The 24,378-nt window shown below is 45.7% G+C and overlaps 1 protein-coding gene across 6 annotated transcripts in view; it reads left to right on the plus strand.

The window, feature by feature from the left end:
- BCAS3 (BCAS3 microtubule associated cell migration factor) overlaps positions 1 to 24,378 on the plus strand; it is a 454,783-nt gene that overhangs the window by 283,733 nt on the left and 146,672 nt on the right. The window lies entirely within an intron of this gene.

Raw genomic sequence — 24,378 nt, forward strand, 5'->3', positions numbered from 1 at the left:
TAGAAGGGGGAGGAATTGGCATTATTTATATCCATTTAACAGATTTAAGTGACTTTGGTTTCCAAGCGGTAATTGAAAGAGAAATAATTTTTAATATCTTCTTCCAAAGAGCGTGGCATTTACCTCTTTTTAGAAGGCATCAGCCTCCCCCATTTTGTCCGCTGCAATACCCACAAAGCTCTACTGTTCCCTAAATTCCCCTGTAAATGTGTCCTTCACACAATTCCCAAGACTTAGGGAGGGGGTGGGGAGTGCAGCCTGTTTTTTCGCTTAAGCCCGAATCTTCCCTTGTTACAGGAAGAAGTCTTGCTCAGAAGCCTAATAAACATGGACTATCACTCTGCTTCAAGCTTACTGGCGAGGTCTCCGCGCCGCAGACTTGATGAGTCGCCTATTATATATTGGCTGAGTTCAGCCAAATTTTTGAAATAATTTGAAAATCCAAGCTGTCTAAGAAATACTGATGCTTATAGTCAGGTGGGGCCCAGCCAGACGGCAGTCCAGCGTTGTGTCTCCTCTGTTATCCTCCTGAACATAATCAGGATTTGTCAGCTGAGTTTTTTTTAAAAAGGGGAAAGCTTTTTGTCGAAGTTGACTTGGACTTCAAAAAAAAGAGAGGCCTGTTCTGTGTTTTTCATTGGGTGGCAGGGAAAGAAAAATAGCCTGGTATCATGGCCATGCGTATGAACTAGACATACCCTTTATTTTGCACCTCAGCACATCCACAAGCCTATTCAGCCCCCTTAAATGGACAATTATAACTGAATTTTCTACTTTCTCCCAGTTTATGACACTACTGATCTACAGTGGTACCTCGGGTTACATGTGCTTCAGGTTACACACTCCGCTAACCCAGAAATAGTGCTTCAGGTTAAGAACTTTGCTTCAGGATAAGAACAGAAATCGGGCTCCGGCGGCGTGGCAGCAGCAGGAGGCTCCATTAGCTAAAGTGGTGCTTCAGGTTAAGAACAGTTTCAGGTTAAGAACAGACCTCCAGAACGAATTAAGTACTTAACCCGAGGTACTACTGTATTTATTTATTTATTTATTTTGCAAGGAAGGAGCTGTGGCGGTAATGTGGCCTGGAGAGAGTCTTGAGGCTAGATAGAGAGACCTGGAGGGGCACATTCGGAGTTCCTCCTCCCCTGGCTTAGCAGTTATATGAGTGGGGATTTGAACCTCAGTCTTGCCAGTGGTAGCCCAACACTCTTCTCCAAGGATGGGGAACCTGTAGCCCTCTGAACTCCAACTCCCATCAGCCCCAACTAGCTATTGCCAGTAGTTAGGGGTGCTGGGAGATGGAGTCCAATAACATCCGGAGAGCCACAGATTCCCCATTCCTACTCTACTAAAGCACAGTGCCTCTTGATCATTTTGTAATAGCTGATAACTAATATCTAACAAGTAGCTCCTTTTCATTCAAAGCTGGTGTCCCATCTCCCCCATTCTTACCTAATGCAAATAAAACCATCACCACCTTTATAGCCCTTGAGGCTAATTCCAGGCCAATCAAAAGTGGGCATGTGGAGGTGTTTTGTTTTGTTTTTGTTTTGAACAGCATTTGTAGGTACCTTGTGTGACCCGTCTTTTTATTCTCCACACCTGCCCTGAGAGACAAACCATTCATTAAATTGTAAAAGCTTTTTATATGAGTTTCTTGCAACACCAGGAGGCAACTGAAGCGGAAGGAATTTATGGAAGATCTCCAGAATTCATCCTCTGCTGATGTGGCCTGCAGGAAGGGAAGAATTCTCCTGAATTCATATGTGGGGGGGGGGGGGAGTCTGTGACTCTCTTGGCTGGAGTGCCGTGAATGTGGAACGGGCTAAGACTCATTCACTTCACCACTGGGGAGCTAAGCCCTCTTTCCTCTTATTACCTTTGAAAACGGTTCATTCAGAGTCAAATGCACATACATTTTTGTAGGAACTAGGAATGTCAAAGCATTCCATCAGAAACTGAAATGGCAGCAGAAATTGCTGCAATTCACATGTTTGTTGGAAACCAGGGACAGAAATCATGCAAGTGAATATGAGAAGTATTTACTATTGCTGGGGGGTGGGATGTTAGTCCACAAGCATCATTTAAATAATTGTGTTGCTTCCAGTATTGTTTTTGATGCTTCCCTTCCATTGAAATGCATTGAAATTAATTCCATTAGTTTTCGCTGTAGTGGATAGTGAGGTGAACAATGCAGTTTTTAGTGGAAGCCGAACTGCAGCAGAACAGAAACAGAGCTGATTGCAACAAATGCAGGTCAGGACAGACCACTTCACATCCTAGTCAGAACTAACCTTCACTTGCTGGCAGACCTTTCAGGCAACATCTATAAGCAGAATGCTAGAGTCTAACTCACACCCACTTGCTCATAGATTCACATAGAAGAGGGAGAAATAGATGTGTATCCCTTCACACTTGTGCCTCTCTGTGACAGGGAGACCACCCAGACTAAAAGCAGCCCAACAATACACTTGCAGTCTTCACGTTTCCACGACAATTTTGCAGATCCTGCATTTTCCAAAGGTCTTGAGTCAATTTAAGAGTGTAACCAATTTCAGTAGGGAATATATCTATACCAGGACTGAAAAACATGTAGTTGGACTACAGCTCCTCTCATCAATGTTGGCCATGCTGGGTGGAGCTCATAGGATGTCCAGCAACATCTAGAGCCGTGTTTTTCAATATCAGATGCCCAGACGTTGCTGGTCTGTGACCCCCATCACCCCAGACCTTCGGCTAAGCTGTCTGGAGGTGATGGGAATTGTAGTTCAACACCATCTGGGTATCCAAGGTTGAAGAACACTGATCTGAAGGGCCACAGCCTTCCTGCTTCTGAACTTGACCTATATAGACAGATAGAAGATGTGACTCTGTTATCACTCCAGTTCCACTGACTACTTGCTCACCTTATGAGCTGAAGATGCTTATGGGTCCTGGTTAGTACTTTGGGTCCTGGTTAGTACTTTTAAGTGCTTATGGGTCCTGGTTAGTACTTTTAAAGCTTGAGCCAGTTTTGGGATCAGGATCCCTTACTTGTTTATATTCCACCCAAAACAATTATTTAGGTAGATAACACTACACAAACCATGTTGGGGCAGTGTTACCACCTTAACTGAGGGTTAAGCTATTTATCAAAAAAAGGTCTGTGTAAGCAGAAGAGTTTTAAACAGGTGTCTTAAGTAAGCAGTGCTTGCTTAAGAGTAATCTACAAGGAGTTCCACAGCTTGACACAGGCACACTAAATGTCCTCAGTTTTGTAGAAGCAAGGCAAGCATCCGATAGCACCTTTAATAGTGCTTTTTGGTTGGGCAACCATATATGGGGCAAGGCAGTCTTTCAAGTAAGTAAAGGTTGGTGGGGGAAAATAATTATAAATTAATTTAATAGATTTACATCCCAACTTTCCTCTGAAGAGCATAGTTCTCTGTTCCAAACACCACTTCTACCATTTTGCTCTTATACCAACCCTCTAGATGAGAGAGAGTGACTGCTGGCACAGGGTCAATCAAGAAGCTTTGGGACTCAGCTGGGATCTGAATGTGGACCTCCCTGCCCTAGGCTAATACACTGGGCATTCCACTGCACCAGCTCTCAAAGGCCTCTGTATCCATGCCCAAGCCTTGTGATTCAGTTCACAAGCCTAATTAACACTTTCTGAAACAATACATGAACCAGAACAGCCATCCTTTGAAATTCACACTTCTCTGAATTTTGCAATCCAGCCAAGTAGTGTGTGCAAAAAAAAAAATGCATATACTAGGGTAAAGTGTATGTGTGAATGCATATATTGGTTAAATTAAAACAAAAAGCATTACATTGGGGAAATCCTTTTGCAAAACTGTGTTCACTAGGCAAAATTGCATACAAAAATGTGTATATTAGGAGATGTTTGCACTAAGATGCTAATGAATAAGCATCAGGACTTTCAAAAAAGAAAATAATAATAATCACAATCTGATGTGGAAATGTGGAGAAGTGAACTTAAGGTTGGAAAAATGAGAAACTGAGAGAAACAAAAATTGACAGATCTGCCCAACACTCGCCTCCATCCCTGAGAGGGGTGACTCGGTCCTCACTGATGAGAAACCCTTCATGGTACTTGCAGTGTACTTGTCTACCCACTGCAAATACCCCCAGCTACTCCTTGGAGTCTGAACAAACCTCTTTTCAGAATTGCTTCCTGAAACAAGCAGCAGCTTTGCTGCTTCCAGCCTCCCTGCTTTCTTCAGGGGCAGGGTGCACAGGTAAGTCTCGCTTTGTCTGTGTATTTGCTTTTTGGAGGCGGGGGGGATTGCTCCCTGCGCACGAGGAAACTGCAGCCTTGCCCGTCAGAATTTATTTGCTGGCGACAGACGAGCGCGCGCAAACGTTTCGATGACTCCGGCTCGCCTCCTGCTTTCATTAGGTCGGGTGAGCCAATCCCAGATGGCGTTATGGAAATCGGCAAATGAAAACCATATTGATCGGCCTTGTGAACTAATGCGAAAAAGCTGCTCCGAAGGGGAAAAGGTGGAGAGGCGTGTGTGCTCCACTGTTCAACCCGATAGCCCCTTGTTAAGGCCTTTAATCATTTATTAATGTAAACCCACTCCTTCCCTTTCTCCTCCATTCCCTTTTCCTTTCCACTCAAATTACCACAGCCATAGAGCATCCTGTTCCATTTATCTTTTAATGTTTCCTTTATTTAATTTATTTTTAAGTTACATGTTAAATTTTATTACAATGGCAAGTGTGTGTCCTCTCTGAATCTTTCTTTCTTTCTTTCTTTCTTTCTTTCTTTCTTTCTTTCTTTCTTTCTTTCTTTTCCCCTTCTCCCTTCTGAAGGGCAGCTTCAAATGACTTGAGATTTTACATATGTGTTTGTTGCATTCGTCTGAAATGTTAGGGCCCCTGACCTTTTCCTGCTACAAACCTGTACAGAATTTCAAAGAACTTCATTGCAGAATTGAACCATAGCCTTTTTGAGCAAATTTAAATTTCTGTTGTGTGATTTTCCTTCCGCAAAATACTGATGGGCTGGAAGTGGCCTAGGTTATCGTGAGGGGGTGCATTCCGCAGGGTGATTGACTAACTCTGCAAAAGAAGGTACTCCTTTGTGTCCTGCCCAGCAATATTGGGCTGATCCATCTATAACAGAGAGAGTAATAGCATCTTGTCCTAAATGGGGCTCTTGCAAAGATTATGCGGAATGTATGTAAGCCAATTGGAGTTGTGTAAATAGAAAACAAAATAAAATACCCTGGTGTGTCCAGAGTGGAGCCTGACCTATGATCCGATGGAATTTGGGGATTTGGAGAAGGACCATAGCTCCGTGGTGGAGCATCTGCTTTGCATGCAGAAGGTCCCATATTCACTCCTCAGCATCTCCAGGTAGGGCTGGGAGAAACACCCCACCTGAAAACTTGGTGAGATGCTTCCAATCAGTGTAGACAGTTCTGAGCTAGAGGGATCAATGGACCTACTTGGTATAAGGCAACATAACAATCCTTTTGTGTGTGGGGGGGTCAGACTTAGAGAGAATGGCTGGACCATAGTCCACCCAGCAAGCTTTGTGGCCAAACCCTCCCCAGTCTTATCCCAACACTCTCTAATCACCACACTGATGTGGAAGTGAGGTTCCCTTCACTCTGCTACCATTGACTTCCCAGTAAAAGTGTGCTTGGGGGATCCTGTTGTGTAATTGTGGTTCCAGATTTTTTTGGGGGGGATGGACGGATGGACAGGTAGTCCCAAGGGCAGGCCCCCAAAGATGTGCCTGATGATCTGTTTCAAAAATATGTGGATGAAACATATTCTTTCTTTCCGTTTCCTTGAACACTCATGTCCAAGTCCACCCCCCTACTCTGCCTTCCACCCACCCACCCACCCCGCTAGGGTTTGTGTTGTGATCCAACCTTTCTGTTCCCTTCCAAAGGCTCCAAACATCAAACAGTATATAAATTACAGCCAGAAATCCTCTCTGTGACAGCCAAGTGGGTCTTATTTGTGACCAAAGAGCACAGCATAAGGAACAGCAAGAAGACTATGAAGAGCTCTCTCTCTCTCTCTCTCTCTCTCTCTCTCTCTCTCTCTCTCTGCATCTCTCCTCTCTCTCCCCCCCCGCCCCCGTTCCCACTGGGAGTGTTGTTTATAGAGCATTATAATTTATAACTGAAGAGAGTGGATTTAATTTCAATGGAGGGGGCTCGCCAGCAGGGCGCCGGCCGGCAATCATATGAATCAGCAAGCTGCAAACGCTATTGAATGGAAAGTATTCTCGCTGGCCACAAACGGACAGTGTTTCTCCTGAAACAGCTCCCTCGGTGCAGGAGGATGCTGCCGATGTTCATCTATTTTACATATCTTACTCCTGTTTTAATTCTGCTGTTTTCTTAAAAGCATTTCTCCCTTTGTTGCCACGCTGAAGCATCTCCTTTCCCCTCTCCATCGCCGTGTCCACCCCTTCTTTCTTTTAATTTCCTTATTTCCTAACCTAACATTAGAAACTAATTGTATTGCTGGACTTGTAGATATTCCAATCTGCTTCCCTCCTCCCCGATTCCCTTCTTTTTCTTTTGACACATGGTGCGTTGTTGAGGGTTTCTCCAAACTCCCCCCCCCGCTCCACCCTAAATCCTTTCATCATCTGATCCTGTGTACAGCAACTTTGTATGGCAACTTCAGTTAAAACATGCAAACAAGACTGTGATCGTCCATTAGCATTAATATTGTAAAATAGCAGTCAGATTCAATCACAGGAAGTTTTATTTAATCATGGATGTTTTGTGGAGTCTGGTGCATTTCTTAAGCACAAATGGGACTGGCAGAGATGTGGGGGGAGTTGAGGAGCTGTATGCTGGAGAAACCTTCAAAACTTTTGCTCGTTTTGAAATACGACCAAGTGGAGACTTTGAACAACTTAGGTATAGCAGCTGTTCAGAGTTGTGCACAAAATACTTTGATCCAGGTCAGGAGAATCATGGGAACTATAGTCTGTTAAGATCACTGGGAATCTGCAGCTCTGTGAGGGTGCAAACCACAGTTCCCAGAATTCTTTGGGGGAAGTCATGTGCTTTCAATGTGCAGATCTACCTGCAACTGCCCATCACCCCTGACTATTGGTCATGTTGGCTGGGGCTAATGGGAATTAGATTTTGTGGAAGGAAGAGAAAATGTGTTTCAGTTCACATTCTAATGCAAACACGACTCAATGTGAAGCACACCCAACTTGCCTGTCATCCTTCCCTGCCAGCCATCCTAATCATCTCACCCTCCCAATAAGCTTTGCCCAGCCCCGTAGCTCATTCAGCCATTGCACCCCCTCTCCATTTCAGAAAGTGCCATTAAAAATATATTGTGCATATTCGAGGATATGCATATTAGGGGAGAATGTGCGTAAAATGCATAGATTAGTAAAAACAGCAAACAAAAAATTAAGGCAGCATTCCTTACAAAAACGTGTATACTGCACAGTATTGCATACAAATTCTCTATATTTTTCTATGTTAGGAGTAACTAATTTAACTGTACAATTGTGCAGGGGGAGGTTTTGCTTTAGATCTTGGGAGATTGCTATGGTACTGCTCTATAAGAGGGGTGGAAAACCTCAGGCTTGGGAGGGTCTCAAATGTGACCCTCCAGCTTTCCCTTTCTGGCCCTCAGGCTCTCCCCAGGATACACCTCCTCTCCTCAGGCCACACCACTCACCAGCTATATTTCACACCCTCCTAGAGGGTTTTTGCCTACCTGGAATGTGTCTTTATACGCTGATCCTGGATGGAAGATAGAGAGGTGTGTGTGTGCGCGCGCGTGTGCATGTTCAGAAAGGTAAAGTTTACATTCATTGCTCCACCTACTTTTGGCACTGGCCCTACCCACCCCTGGCATGTGGCTCCCAAAGGATTGCCCAGATGGGGATGCAGATCTCTACATAATTTGGTGTATGCAAAATTCAGTTCTAGAAAGGAGGCAGAATCCATTCACGTCCTTCTCTTGTGCTTTTGCATTGTTGTAACAACACGGCTACAAAAATTGGAATGGTACAAGATGCTGTAAATGAATGTGATGATTGCCACATATTGAGAACATGAAAGATGCAAACCACCCACGCTTTTTTAAAAAGAGGAGCCCACTCATTAAGGACTCCGGCCCTTTTCCCTGCTGCACTGTTGCATTACCCGCTTAAAGACTGGAATTAATTCAGAAAGGCTGTGTGCTGAATTTTTATTTTTATTTTATTTTATTAAGTTGAATTTTATAAGGTGGCTTATGACTGTGTAGCACCACTTCAAGTTACAAATGCACATGCGCTTGTGGTAAACCTCACTCAGTTTATTGGTTGGCTTTGATGAAACTCAGCAGCGCAGCAGCATTGCAATGTGTTCGCACCAACATGCACCAAGCTAAACGTATGAGTATTTGTAGAGCCATCAGCATAGGCTGAGATAACACACACAGACCCTGCCTTCAATCTAAGACGGGGTGGAGAATCTTAAGGCCTCTCTGTCTGGACCTCGAGACTCTTCCCCAGGCCACACCCACTCTCCTTAGGCCACACCCAGCACTGGCCCTGCTGCACACCCTCCTTGAATGTTTTTGCTTGGCTGGAATTTGTCCTGGAACTATGATAATGCCTCTTGCTTGCCCGTAAGGAAGATAGAGAGAGGCATGCATTGAAACTAGCCCACCATACAAAGGTAAAAATCACATTCATGACTATGCCCCCTTTCACCTGTGGCCTCACCCACCACTGGCAGGTTGTGCCCCCCCCATAAAAAAAGTTGCCCAGATGGCCCTCAGGTTGAAAAAGCTTCTGCACCCATTATCCAAGAAATCAGGATCGTCACGAGGGGCAAGGAGTGGCGAGAGAGCTGTTTGAGAAAGCAAGCCAGAATGACGAGCTGGATTTTTGTCAGGGGTTTAAATGCCCTGGTGGCAAGAGCAAATGGGTAAAGGTAAAGGGACCCTTGACTGTTAAGTCCAGTCGCAGACGACTCTGGGGTTGCGGCGCTCATCTCACTTTACTGGCCGTGGGAGCCAGCATTTGTCCTCAGACAGCTTCCGGGTCATGTGGCCAGCATGACTAAGCCGATTCTGGCAAACCAGAGCAGCGCACGGAAACGCAAATGGGTACCAGGAACTAAAGAATTCCCCAGCAATAAAGCAGTGGAAGGAGGCCCTCATTTGGAAATTGAGATTTTTGAAATGAAGCATGAAATTCGGACGGGTGAGAAGGAAATCTATAAACTCATCTCCTCCCGATCCATTTTTTTTATAACCAAAGAAGATTGACATTATGAGGGGTCCTCCCCTCGTTGTCTGCTCAAAATGGTGACCTTTATGCCCCAAAACAGGGGTCTGTTTCAGTCCCTGCTCCCTGCACTTGCTTCAGTTTTGATGTGCTCTGGCAGCTGAGCAAGGCTAATAAACCGAGAGAGGGCCAGCTGGCTGAAAGGGACAAATTCAAATCTTCTGACCTGCAAAAGTAACATGATGCCCATATTCCTTCATTTAGCATAATTAATACATTGTATTTCCACTGAGTTTGATAAACTAACACACGGACCTCTTCCCCCCCCCCCCACCACCAGCACCATTTCTCCTTTCCCCTTCTCCCTGGTGGCCTCTCAAGTAATGAATCCTGGAGATCTAGTGTTTAAATGCTTTTAAGACCTAACAGGAAATATTGTGTCTTAATAAAGCTAAGATCCAAAGTCCCAGTTGGGCCACTGCAAGCGAGGCAAAGGGTTGTCTCTGAGGTGGCATGGCACATTTTGGGACCGCTGCCCAGTCAGACCCTTCAAATTCTCATGAATATGTTATGTGCACAATCAATGGAGATGTGTTAAGCATTATATAGCTGGGTTTCCCTTGACAGAGTCTTTTGTTGTGTAAAGAGACAGCATTGTCTTGGAGGGCTCTGGGACTTGAACCGGGAGCCTTGGGGTCAGGAATCTGGCCCAGAGAGCTACCTAGATTATCTGTGGTCAGGCTACAGTACCTTCTTTTGGCACAGGAGGGAAGAGAAGGTTCCTCATCAGTCCCTGTAATTGGCATGAGGACTGCCAGGTCTCCTCAGGCTCTGAGCTGGGAGGGGACTCAGAGGTGACACCTTGCAGGTTTGAGGTGGAGCCTGATGGGGCAGAGGATGGCATTTGGCAAGGGCCTACAAATACACTTGCCGACTCACCAATGGCAATCTGGCAAGGGCAACATCAGGGAGATACCCTGCTTTAGTCAGGAGATGTGGAGAGGACCTTTCTGATGCCACGTTGAGCCTCAGTACTTTCAGGATGAGTCTTTCAGCTGCAGCTTAAGGATGGACAAAGCTGCCCAAATTTGCCCATGTTAGAAGCAGTTCCCAAGCTATATCAAGCTACAGTTTAATACAGGGGCAGGGAAACATAGGCTCTCTAAACACTGCTGGACTACATCTCCCATCAACCCCAACCAGCATGGCTCATGGGAGTTATAGTCCAACAACATCTGGAGGGCCAAAGGTTCCACACTCCTGCTATAATAGGAGGTGCCTGGGGGGCATTTCAGTCATTGTGCCAGTTGATGTGGACCTTCATGGCTGGGATTTGAGATGCCGTGCTCCGAATCAGCACCAGGATTAGAACAAAGTATGTGCCTTGAATTGCAACCAGAACCACATTGGAAGCTGGTGAAGATCTTTTAACATGTTTGAGCAAAGATTGAAGTAACTGCCATCGTTTGAACCAATTGAACAGGGATGGAGGGTCTTTTTGCCCCATGAGCCTGAGATTCACCACCCCTGCAGTTGAAGTTGTTAAATAGTTTCCAAGGGCAGCCCCATGCACAATACATGGCAGTAATCAAGTCACTTAAGGCACAGGACCAACTTGCAAGCGATTTCCTATGACTTAGAAGGCTTATCTCTTGCACACATCTAGAGAAGTATTGGTGGGGGTGGTGAAGGGAAACCAATGCTAGTAATACCCTGGTACATATTAATCTTTCCATTATGCTCTCGGTTCTTCTGTGTGAGCCCCTGCATTCCACTGTCTCTTCGTTCAGTAATTTAATTAGGATGGCGACTTGGAGATCTTGCAGCCGATTAGAGGCCGTGACTTGCTTGAGAGATCAAGAAAGCAAATTGATAAATGTCAGAGCAAAGGTGGGCTGTGTGGGAAGAGAGAAGGGGAGGCAGCCCTATGCCTTTGGCTCTGAATGAGTGATCAAGGTCAGCTCTGGTTTGTTAACATATTCTGGGACCCCAGTTCATTACAAATAGCACCCTGGTGGTTTGCCTTTGCCCCTGAAGATCACGGTTGAGATTTACCAGTGAGCCTTCTTTGTAGCTGGTTGGAGATGGGAGAGAGGAAGCACTCCTTAAAAACCTAGAAATCAAACTCTTCTGTATTGAATATCTTAAAAAGGCATTTGTGTTTTCCCAGGGCTGGCTGGCCCAATATATTTTGCCACCTGAGGCAGAGGATGAGATGGCGCCCACTCCATTCCAGACTTGGCGCCCACTCTATTCCAGACTGGTAGCTGAATCTTAGTTGAGCACTAGTGATTGGATGCTGTGCATTTAGGGGCATCAATCTAGGCTAGGAAGGGGAAGGGGAAGGGGAAGCGAAGAGGGACGTACAGCTTCAACATCTCACTGTCATTGCCCACCTCCTCTGCCTCACTCTGACTAATGGTAAGACTGCCCCAGATATATATTGAATCATCAGGATCTCTTGTCCTAGCAGCACACCTCTGCCTACTTTGGGTATATCGTACTCTGATATAAAGTGGAGAAATCTTCTATGGGGCAGTTCTTCAGAATCTTCTGTCTGCTGTTGCCCGGCTCCTGTTCATAACAATGGGGCTCGCTCAGGAGGAGAACCCAGTAAGATTATCTCCAATGGGTCAAATCAAATAATCATGTGTACCAAGAGTGAATTCTGTTCTCTTAAGTGATGGCCCTCATTAGGTTGGCCACAGCATCATTGCAAAAGTGAACCGTGATGTGCCTAAAATGTGCATGTGCTAATTTATGTGTATAAGCCCAAATTTTAGAAAGAATTGATTTAATTCCCCTAGTGGGGAAGACCATGAGCAGCTAACCTGTGTGGCTGCTCAGTCTCCAGTCAAGGTGCTAAGCGTTGATGAGGGAACATCAACACTTTTCACTGCTCTTTCTTTTTCTGCTTCTTATCTTTAAAATGGACTTGGACCTGTCTGTCCTTCGACTAAAGCAGAGGAGGCTAACCTGTGGCTCTCAGTAGGTTTTAGGACTTCCAACTCCCATCAGCCCCAGCCAGCATGACCTATGAAGTCTGGGGTGATAGAGTCCAGCAGCATCTGGAGGCCTGCAGGTGTAGTCATCCCTGAAATAGAGGACAGTCCTTTGTAAAGTAGAACATGAGACCACCTTAGACTCTATCCCAAAAGGGCACCATCCATAATCAAGAGGGAAGTGGCAGCAGGCTTAGGGAAATCTCAGGCCTTGAAAAAGTACATACAAAAAAACCTTTAGAAAAAAGAGGTCCCTTATAGGGATAGAGGAGTAATTTGGTATCATCAGGAGTTTAATATGAATCTATCTTATTTGCAATTTCCAAAGTCATGGGTGAAGCAAATCATAGCTCTCCTTCAACATATACTTCTCCAGGTTTTGCGTTGTGGTTCTCCAACCAAATAATAAGTATGACGATGTGAATGTTTGGGGGAAAGCATGCCTAAAATTGCATATATTTCTGAAAGCAGCTTATTAAAAGAGCATTGTATTAGGGCAAAAAATTCTTGTAAAAAATGTATCTTAGACAGAATTGCATATAAATTGTGTATATTAGGAGAAATTTGCACTGAAGTGCTGGCTAATTTTCATGAAGACTTCTTTAAATAATAAAAAGACAAACTCATGCAGAAATGAGAAGAATGGAATTCAAAACAGGAACAATGAGAAACTGAGAGAAGCCAAAATGGAGAGATTTGTCTTATGGCCCATGTCACATGACTCCAGCCCTCTCAGCCTTAATCAACCCACCCTCCCAATATGCTTCACCCTTTGCCCAGTAGCTCATTATCTCATTTGCAGCCTGCTCCCCACATCAGAAAGTCCCATTCAAACCTTTTTGCTGCTGTAGCTTTTTTTCATAGGCCCCAGTTCTTTGACATGAAGTTAAGCTGGTGTCAAGCCCCTTCTCCTATCAGGAAGTGTCTTCCAGAAAGACTTTCTTAAGTCCTCCCCCCCCCCCTTTGAAGTGAAGCTGCAAATCGCTTTGAGGTGAATGTGTGTGTTTTTTGTTTTGTTTTTTTTTCAAAAATCTAGAACAAAAGAGTTTTTCCTTACAACAGCTGTGCAGTTTTATTAAAAATTTAGAGAAATCTTATGTGTCTAATCCTTTGAGCGGATGTGTAATTACTTGGCGAGGGCGCTTACACATGGATAACCTAGCTGTACTGTGAGACAAGATTCTTATGTTTAATTTAAAGAACCGGAGCTTCTGCTGTGGTGGAGATTATCAACACCAAGCCCTAAGAAAAGAACGCACAGCCCAAACCGACCGCTCTGCGTTTTCATTTGTTGCACAGATGTTCGGGGCCATCTGACGAGCAGATAGCGGAGTTGCCGAGAATGGCAAACGGGCAGGAGATGTGCAAGAGAGATGTGAACATCAGCTTCGTATTCAGTGGGTTTTTTCATTTGCTTCTGGGGTTGGGGTTTGTTTCTCTCCTGATTTCTGGATATGACTTGTCTCCTTTCTGCTCCAGATTAGCATGGCTACTCTCTCTGTTAAGCTGCATCCCTTACTCAAGGGTGTGAGAATAAGACGATCCGTGGCTACTAGGCACAATGTCTATGTTCTACCTCCCCTATCAGAGGCCGTATGTCTTTGCATTCCAGTTGCTGGGAATCACAGGTGGGGTGAGTGCTATTGCTCTCACGTCTCGTGTGCAGGCTTCCCATCAGGACATCTGGTTGGCCACTTTGAGACCAGGATGCCAGACTAGGTGGGCCTTTGGCCTGATCCAGCTGCAGGGGTCTTCAGGTGTTCCTAAGTGTTGGTGCTTCTAGAATACAGGGCATGGGAAACATATCATGCGTTCATGGAGACCCAATTTGTACCTTCCTTCCATAGAAAGGCCAGGCATCGTTGTGATTTCCCAAATGCATGGGGTGAGATCCTTCAGATTTGCTTTGGCACCTAAGCCTTAGATGTAGTGAAATTGCTCACCAGTGAAGGTTTCAGTGGAAACACAGAGAGAGATCGGACGAGTACCAAGCAAGCCTCATGTGATGGAATCAATGGAATCATTGGCAGCGCCACCAGCCTTTTACCATGTCGCCTCCATGGAGAAAATTTTGACATGCAGATGAACGAGACCCTTGTGTAGATGGGTCGTCATCCATCTCCTGGCACTCAAGTTCACTGGACGCCGCAGACGGGGCAATGCTTAGCTCTGCCTCTAGGCTCCTTGATGTTGCTTTCTGGAACTTCTTTAACTGACAGGAGGTGCGGTGCTGTGACCCCCTTCAATCAGGGCTGGGCAACTTTTTTGTTTTGTTGTGGACTACATTCCCTTGAAAGTAAGCTGCTGGGAGCGGAGCAGGCAGAGCTAGAAGTGTGTGGGGCCACCTCTTTTCTTTCTCTCTGCTGCCCCTTCTCTCTCTCTCTCTTCCCCCTAACCAGCTAGATGCCAAGAGATAGTTCACTATTTTAGTCTTGCAGGTGGCCTTTTAAATTAGTTAAGCACCCCATGAAAATAGACCAGGGGTGCAGATTCCCCCTACCTTAACCCACCTTGGATAGAAAGATCTCTGAAAACAATATTCAGCCAGGATCATTGGAGGAGGGTGGGAATAAATCTTCCTGGCATAGATGGGAATTTCCCCAGGAAGCTCCTACAGAAAGTGAAGGGGCAGGTGCCTTGACAGTCGCAAGAATCTTCTCTCGTCTTTAATAGTGTGACTTCTTCTCTTTGAGTACAATCCTAGGTCTTGCAGTGGCCTCATCACACTGGCTCTTGTGAGATATGTTACCTACTCCTTAGGTCTCACTGCCTGCTGATAATTGCTGTCTAGGCTGGAAGGTATGGAGAAGCAGGAAGTTGCATCCGTAGCCCAGTGACAAAAGGTACTCCTGTATGTAACAGGTATATATATGTACCAGGCTTGGCCAGTTGTCAAGAGTCTTGATAGTGCCTGCTAATCACGGAGGCCGATGTTGCGCAATGTTATTCCCTTCTGTGCCTGAAGAGGGCTCTGGTCCCAAATGATCCCAAGTAACTGAAGATGACGTTGGACTCCCATCAGCCCCTAGCAGCACAACTGATGATCAGGGATAGTGGAAGTTGGAGCCCAGCACTATTTATTTATTTAATTTATGCTTACATTCCTTTTTTTGCTTTTTGCTTTTTTTGCGCTCCTTCCCTTTTTTCAGGCAATTGCCCACTGAAAGCAGCTTAAAAACATAGAACAGCGAGAGATAAAGAAAGCAATAATACAAAATTTTAAGCTTAAAAAGACAGCATCTCTCCAAAACCTGAAGCATACCGGGGTGGGGAAGGCTCCATAAGCCATTGGCCCAGAGGGTCCCAGATCAGGAACCTGGAACTCGTTTCACGGGGTTCAGATCCCACAGGGACAGCATTGAATGGTGCGCTTTGATCAGATTGCTACCAGCGATTGGGCCCCAACAACCCAGTTCCTTTAATAGGACCATTATTATGATCTGCATCTGATCACTGGAATGCTGATCTATTTCTTTTGCGTTTGGGAGAAATGTGCAAACAAGCCATAAACTTGGTGAATTAAATAAGCACTGGGCGTGAAGAAGCAAATGTTATTGGGGGAGGGGGGAGGGAGACGGAGAAAAATCAAGACCACACTATGTAGCTGGACAGATGTGTTGAGCAGCTTAGCTCTTTGTTGAGTCCAACGCTTGCAAATGAAAATGTCTCAGTTGTAAGAAATTAAAGACAAAACATGCTGTTAGATTATAGGGAAAGGGAGGAGGAACGAGGCGTATCAGGCTGGTATTTAAGCCATGCCATTAATTGTTTTGAGGGTTGTTTTAATGTATGTGTATATATCTATTAAAAGGGTCCTTTAGCCCTCGAGCAATTGCTTTGTTTAATTTGCATTTGTGCCATGTGACCTTGCATAATAGCCAGCGAACGTGGAGCATCCGAAAGGCCGAGGCTGTTGCAATTGTAGGTTCTGCCTTGTGCAAATGAAGATGCGTCTAAAACGGCATTTCTCTTTGTTGTGTGTGTGTGTGTGTGTGTGTGTGTGTTTCAAAAGGCGCTCTAATGAATTAGCGGAAAATGCACTGCTGTAAACAGCTGTTGTGTGTTCGTCAAGCATCTGCGGAGGGGTCTGTCTGCTTTTCATTTCTTTCCATCGTTCCTTCTCTCTCTCTTCTGACACAACCCACAGACTATTTTTTTAAAAAATGGCCCTGCTCCTACTGTAAAATGTAATATTTATTTCCAGATAACACACTCCAGTTTCTCCAAGTATTGGGGGGGGGGGGGTCAAGCAGATTTAACTGACGTTACAAGTACAGAATTCAGAGACAGTTGTTAATGTGATTCTCAGGGGAGCCAGTGCATTGTAGGGCATGGACTTCCCTGACCGAGGGAGACAGTGGTTCAGATCCATTATCCATGGTGTCACCATCCCTCAGCCTACTGAACAGCACAGACTTGTTTTGGGGAGAAAACGGGATAAACCCTGGAAGCATGCTTTGCGGGGAAGGGCTGTAGCTTACCAACAGAGGTCCGAAGTTTGTTGCTGAGTGATTTGCTGGAAGCCTTCAAGTGAGGTCAGATTCTACCCATTCCACAAAGTGGTGCTATTTATTTACGTGTTTGAGAGTGTATCCCATGCCGTGTTAGAGTCTTAAAGCTAATTGCAACCCGAGAGCCTGTGGTTGGGGAGTCAGACCAGGAACCCCGAGAGGACAGGGTTCAAATAGCCCACTCAGCCACGTTGACTTGGGGGTCAGTTACTGTCATTCAGCCTAACCTGCCTCAGGTGGTTGTTGCAAGGACAAATTGAGCACGGGGGTGGGGGTGGGGAGCCATAGCTGTTTATTGCTCTCCTGAGTGAAGGTCTCTTTTCAGTAGAAACCTCACACATATACCAAGTTGGAAAAATGGAAAAATAGTAGGTTTAATCACCGACCCTCTCCCCTCTACTCTCTCCCGCTACCTCAGGATACCATATTGTCTTACACTGAATGTAACCAAAACACTTTATAAACTTTACAGAGAAAGAGACATTGCATGTTCTTTTGTATTTCATGAAAATCTTTAATAAAAAATATTTTTTTAAAAAAATAAGTAAATAGATTTGAACCCCAGCAATGCTTTGGATTGCCACGCTTTGTAGATGCTAATATAGGAAGAGCTTTATAGTGTGTGTGTGTGTGTGTGTGTGTGTGTGTGTGCACGCGCACGCATATACATATACATATACTGTATGTGTGTCTGGATATGTATTTCCGCCTGAAATAAATATGTTTCCATTCACCCACCCATCCTGCAACTGAATGTAAACCCCTTCCTTTCAAGAGTTAATAAACACACCCAAGCTGTGCTGATCTTGTAGCTTTAGCGAGCCTTAATCTGTAAGCTTGATTACCTCCTAACCTTCAGTCGCCTGACACAGCAGGGGGTGGCAGGAGGTGCGGGAGGGAGGGGGCTCCACAGCAGCTTTTGTGGCGTTGTGCCCAGCTTGGACTTAAAGGGAAATCATTCGGGAAAAGGAGATGGATGGGGCTTTGTCATCTGCACAGCGGCAATGGCAGAGCAGTAGCTCAGCGACAGAAAGTCTCCTTTGCACGCAGAAGGTCCCAGGTTCAGAGTCCAGCATCCCCAGGCAGGGCTGGGAGAGACCCTCTGCCTGAAACCCTGGAGTCAGTGTTGACAATGCTGAGCTAGATAGACCAATGGCCTGACTCAGTTTAAGGTGGCTTCCTATGCATTTTCAGTGCTCAGGGTTGGAAGCAGGGAAAGGGGGCAGTCCCTGGTAGTGAGATTGCAAGGGGAAATTCCAGGACATCACTAAACTCTTCTGGTTATGCCTCTTTCCATTCCCTACTGCCCATTAGATGGATAGATTTATGGTTCTTGCCATGGCAGTGGTCTCTGCTTCCCCATCAGTGTCTAGTCATGCCTTTCACATAACTTCTGGATGTCTGGACTTCCTGTGCTGCCATTTCTGCCCTCTGGTGAAGGCCACACAGTGCGAGATGCAGCCTGGCTATCTGGCATTCCCGTGTGATATCCTATCCACCAAGGGATCCACACTCAAATGCAAAGGGGTCACCAATGTGGTCCCATGGTACCTTCCCCTGGCACCCAGCAAATCTCAGAGTGCCCTCCCCTCACTGCCTTGGTCATGAGTTCGTCTACCTTTCTTTTCCTTGAAAAAGACATAGAGCTAATGGAGGAATTTGAAGAGTGGCGTTCGTTCCGACTTCCTCTTTCAGTCCTGTGTGGTTTTCAAGACTCAGATTAATTCTGCCAGATCTGGGGAAAACAAAGTGTGAGTTTCGGTCTGTCTTCCAGAATCCAGTCCAACAACACCTGGAGGGCCATTGGTTCTCCACCCCGGCATTAAAACAATATTGTTTTGCCATTGTCACAAGGTGCCGAAGCAAAGCCCCAGTTGCCTGCCTTCCAGTGTGGGCCACCATCCATTCACACTCAAAGAATGATGCCACGTAGCAAAATAGCCTCATTCCGAGCAGAGATGTATTTGCAGACAGTGGTTGTCCAGGGAGGCAGACTGGGGGTGGCGTTAGCATTGCCGCCAACAGTGGTCACCCTGGGGTGCCAGGCAGGCTGTGTGAAGGGGGTCTCTACACAGCACAGGGGCAGCTTTGTCAATGGGCCTGGCTCTTGCAGAGAAGGAGAAAGAAGGAGAGGAGGTCCAACACTAGGTGGAGCCAGAGCCAATGGCAAGAAGAACCCATTCATCCTCTTCAGGAGGAAGCTGACAAACAGCGCCACCCTTTTGACTGGTTGCATGTAGGAAGGCAAGCAGGTGTTGGCTGGCTGAAGGGCAGATTGAGTTGGTGGGACAATGCCCCATTCACCCACATGGACCAGCCTCCACAATACAGCATCAGGAGTTTCTTTCTAATTCCACCCCTCCCAATCTCCCAAATTTCATCTTGCAGCAGTTTTGAGGATGACAAAATGCATTTCAAGGTTTAGATACCTTTAAACCTTTCCTAGCAAGACCTGTCTTTTGACACCCTTCATCATGCTTCCTCAATGCCCCATCTTGCCCGACTTACGTTGAGGGGTTCAGAACTGGGCCTCGCGGTGAGCTGGTGTAGTGCAGAGACTGTGAGCACAACCCAGAGAGTCCTTTCCAAATTTGGATGTGTGGTTTTGTCCATGGTTAATACGCTGGGAGAGATGGGGCTTGGGGTGGGGTGGGGGTGTTGCTTGCTTGTTCTGTGACCACTCTGTGACCTTCCAGAATAAAAGTTGCCGATCGGAAGCAACTGGCTGAGAATTACAGTGGTTGATATATTCTAATTTAAATAGAAACGTCCTCCGTTTAAAATATGGTTCATTCACCGGTCAAACCGTCCTTACTCCCTTTAATTGAATTAAGATGGGCAAATGAGGGATGTATGCAGGACAAGGAGGGAGAAAATGTTCAACAAATCACTGTTATCCTTCCTCAAATGGTGTAAAACGAATCAATTAGAGGCATGTCAGAGCACCTTTTACACACACACACAACTTTCCGACTGAGAATGTTTAATAAAAGTGGAAATTTAAATTGGAGGATAATAAATTAGATTTTTTCAGCTACTCTTAATTTGATTTCCACCACTACCCCTCCAGTTTTTGCTTTGGGAGGAAAAATGCTGTCAGGATTTGTGTGGCTGTTAAATCAACGGTGGTCCTCTCCTCTTTTATTTTTCATTATTTTATAACTGGTACATTTCTCAAAACATGTCCACATATTTTGCGTCTCATTGAATCCTGGTGGCAGCTACATAAAACGAAGGGAAAGCAGTAGAGTGGATTCCAACCACTCAGCCTTTAAAAAAAAGAAAAAAAGATTGTGCTTGCCTAGGCGGATAATCTTGAGACAGCAGGAGTATTCTCTGCTTGGTTGTCGGGATCAAAATCAGAGAGGGGACATTTGTGCCCATACATACATGGAGGCTAAAAAAAAAGAGGAGAGAAGAAATTCCCAAGTGCTATAAAATGGCATCTTCCATGAGCCTTTGGGGAAAATTCTTTTCTCAAAGACATAGGGCTATGGTGTGAACTCCTGTCCACTTGAAATAGGATTCTCTCCCCCCCCCCCACTACACACTGAGCTCACAGCTGTGGTTAACCTGTAGGCCTCCAGACATAGCTGAAGTACAACTCCCATCATCCCTGACCATTTGCCATGCTTGCTGGGGCTGATGGGAGTTGTAGTTCAGCAGTGTCTAGAGGGCCAGAAAAATTCCCCAGTGGAGTTTTCCTTCCTTCCTTCCTTCCTTCCTTCCTTCCTTCCTTCCTTCCTTTTTTTTCTTTGAGAGGTGCAACTTATTTTACAGTTCATTTTGATACATACCTAGAACAAGATTTATCTGGTGTTCCCCACCAGATATGCTACCACTCCCCTAACACCCCATGCACTCCAAAGGATGATGTGGAAAATAAGAAAAGCAATGTCGGATCAGACTTAAGTACCATTTCCCCCAGCATTCTGCTATCACAGTGATAATGATTAACCAGATGCCTGCAAGATGCCCACAAGCATGACATGAGCACAAGTTGCACTTGTGGAACATAGGTGTATGGGTTGCCTGTTGGATAAGCTGGACCTAAAAGCCCTATGAAATGCACATCCATATTTGACGAGGTGGAGGCCTTAATCATGAGACCAGGTCCTCATCTGCCCCCTAACTGAGTGGAGCTGGGAGAGAGCACAGCTGGCTCTCTCGCAGCTCCAATCCAACTTGGAACTGGTCCTGGGGTTAGAGCCCCTAGGGCACAGCAGATTCTCCTCTGTGGATAAGGAGAAAGCCAGGCTCCTCGCCTTTACAGTGGTACCTCGGGTTAAGTACTCTTTCAAGAGCATCATGGTATTTGTAAGTTCAAAATGGGCGCCCTTTCATAGAGGCGTCGGCAGCTCCAGGGAAGAGAGCTTTGATTTTTCCTTTCTCTCCTTATTTTGAAAATTTGGCCTGGTGACCCTACACTGACATGACTGAAATCGGAAGGGAAAAACACGCACGTGGGACCAATTAGCTTGGTAGCCCACAAACACATAAAAGCAGCCTGCCCCAAAATGCACATTTGCAAAATATGCATAGCAACACAGGATAAAGCAAACTATGCTTACATTAAAGCTACATCGGAAATCCATAGGAGATAAATTGAAGGTGGTATTCATCGTACAGATATAATGGGAGGAATTCAGTGTTGTCTGTGCTGGATGGAACAATTTCCATTCCCCTCCCCTGCACGCTGTTCTGGGTGTTCTTCCAACCTCCCAGAGCTGATTTGGGGTGGGGGAAGCCCTGTTGCGTAAGTGGGACTCCCACTAGTGAAACTGTTCAGCTGAATCCAGCCTGGTTGTGTGTGTCTTTTTCAAATTTGAAAGGGCAGTAGCTCAGTGGCAATGTACTGTATTTTTCGCTCTATAGGACACAAAAATTAAGGGGAAATGTGTGTGCATCCTATAAAGCGAATGCAGGCTCCTTGGCTTCAGCGATAGCAACGCGAAGCTTCCAAAGCGCAGAGGAAGCGCTTCCTCCGCACACCAGAGGCTTCGCATTGCTTTCGCTGAAGCCTGGATGGAGAGGGGTCGGTGCGCACCGACTCCTCTCGCTCTCCAGGCTTCAGGGATAGCCGCCTGAAGCCTTCGGAGTGCAGCGCGAGTTCCCGCTGTGCTCCGCAGGCTTCGGGTTCCTGTGCTTCAGCAGAGAGGGAGAGCTGCGCAGCGCCCCTTCAGCCAAGCAGGAGGAGAAATGGAAGGGGCTCCGTTTCTCCTGCCACTTCGCTGAAGGAGTGCTGAACAGAGAGGGGGAGATTTTTTTTTTTCTTGTTCTCCCCCTCTAAAACAAGGTGCGTCCTATGGTCCGGTGCGTCCTATAGAGCGAAAAATATGGTATCTGCCTTGCATGAAGAAGGCCAACCAAACCCAAAGAGTGCTCACTATTGGTTCCTTGTCATGCTGGGGAAAAGTGACAAGCGGGGTGCCACAGGGATCTGTCCTGGCCCCGTTGTTGTTCAACATCTTCATAAACCACTTGGATGAAGGCGTTGAGGGGATGCTCATCACATTTGCAGATGACGCCAAACTGGGAGGGGTAGCCAGTACTGCTGAAGAATCGGGATTCAAGATAACCTTTACAGATTGGATAAAATACGTTTTCACTGCCTTTAATAGGATTCAGGAGGGGGGAAATGGTGCTGTGCAGTTAGAATGCTCCACAGTGCAATACTAAAGAGGGGGCCCTCTTGGTAGTTCCACCGCCTTCAAAAGTTCAGGAAGGGGTGATGGACCGAGAGATAGTAATAATGATTTACTATCTATATGCCTCCCATCTGACTGGGTTGCCCTAGCCACTCTGGGGGGCTGAGAGTGGGCATTCTCTGTGGAATTCTTTCCCCAAAAAGGATTGCCTGCCACCTTCATTGCATCGTTTCTGGCATATTCTGAAGGCTTTACTCTGGCTTTGGACATTTGAGATATACGGCATATATCTACAAGACCTCCCCTATTCTTGTGACCGTACCTTGTTTTTTTAAACATTTTTTAGTAGTTTGGCAGTTCACATTTTAAGGCAAGCCTAACCAATTTGCACTTTCGGAAACCATACAGAAAACCCAGCCATCCTTTGAAATCTGCACTTCCTGAATTTTGCAATGCCGTTGTCCATCCAAGTAATGTGTGCAAAAAACTGTGTAGACTAAGGTAAAGTGTGCATTAAAAAAATTCATGTATTAATGAAAACAACATTAAAATGTATTATATATGGGGAAACTGCTCTGCAAAAATGTGTATGTTATGTAATAAATTCATTTAAACATGAGTAGATTAGGATAAATTCACAAGAAAATGCTAAATAATTTTCATGAGGTATTAGAAACACAGACACCCAATGTAGGAATGTGGAGTTCTTGACGAACTGAGAGAATCTGAAATTGTGATATTTGCCCATCCCTACCAGGTGTTTTAATGGGCTAAGTCTATAGTGATAATGTATGCATGTTGTGGCTACAGGCAGCATGTTGACATAAATATACATTACACCTTAGAGGTCAAATCTCTCTTTGCACTTCAGCTCAGGAGATGGGGAGGGTGCTGAGGAGGACTGGGCAGCAACTTGCAAAATCCCTTCCTTTAATTGCGTGACAAATCCGATTCCTGGATTGTGACACACAAATGGTGTGGGCTGTTAATTTCTCGGCTCAGGTTCTCGTGGATGAGCCAGATGGCTTGGCAAGAAGGCTTCATCCCAACCATCGCAAACACATCCAGCCGGGGGGGGGGGGGCGGGGAAAAAGAAGATTGAATAGCGATTTCACAGATTTTTTCATTAGTTAATCTGCACTAGAGAGGCTTCAAAGATTCCATCAGTTAAGTCGCTCAGCACTTGTGGAAATTCCCAGCGTGTTGTGCTAAAGCTGGATTCCAATCCAAGCTGCGAAGCTGGTCCTTCAGGCGGGAAATTACTAAAGAGGGAGGGAAAAAGTCTTCTCTCAATCCAGACGTCAGACATCTTTTTTCCAGGTGTCATGCTTGTTCCGTTGACCTGTATCGCTTTGGATTCACTGCCCCCAGTGTTCACATGTTGCTGTTAATTCAAATTAGGGCTGATATGAATTTGTGGAAATTAGAGGGGATAAACAGGATCTGGGGGGACGCGGGTTGGTGCTGTGGGTTAAACCACAGAGCCTAGGACTTGCCAATCAGAAGGTTGGCGGTTCAAATCCCCGCGACGGGGTGAGCTCCCATTGCTCTGTCCCTGCTCCTGCCAACCTAGCAGTTCAAAAGCACGTCAAAGTGCAAGTAGATAAATAGGTACCGCTCCAGCGGGAAGGTAAATGGCGTTTCCGTGCGCTGCTCTGGCTTGCCAGAAGCGGCTTAGTTATGCTGGCCACATGCTGTACATGCTCCCTTGGCCAATAAAGCGAGATGAGCGCCGCAACCCCAGTCAGTCACGACTAGACCTAATGGTCAGGGGTCCCTTTACCTTTACCTTTAAACAGGATCGGGACCTCAGGAAGCACTCCACAGTATGCCTCTGGATGGCTCTTGCTGGAAATTACAAGTGGGCAGAGCGACATGGTGCTCGGCTCCTGCATTCGGGCTTCAGGTTGGCCACTGTGAGAACAGGACTATTGCTATTATTATTTCTATTAATAAATTGCTAGAATCCACATTTAGTTAAGTATGAT

Source organism: Podarcis gaigeae, assembly GCF_964106915.1.
Source record: "Podarcis gaigeae genome assembly, chromosome: 15".
NCBI lineage: Eukaryota > Metazoa > Chordata > Lepidosauria > Squamata > Lacertidae > Podarcis > Podarcis gaigeae.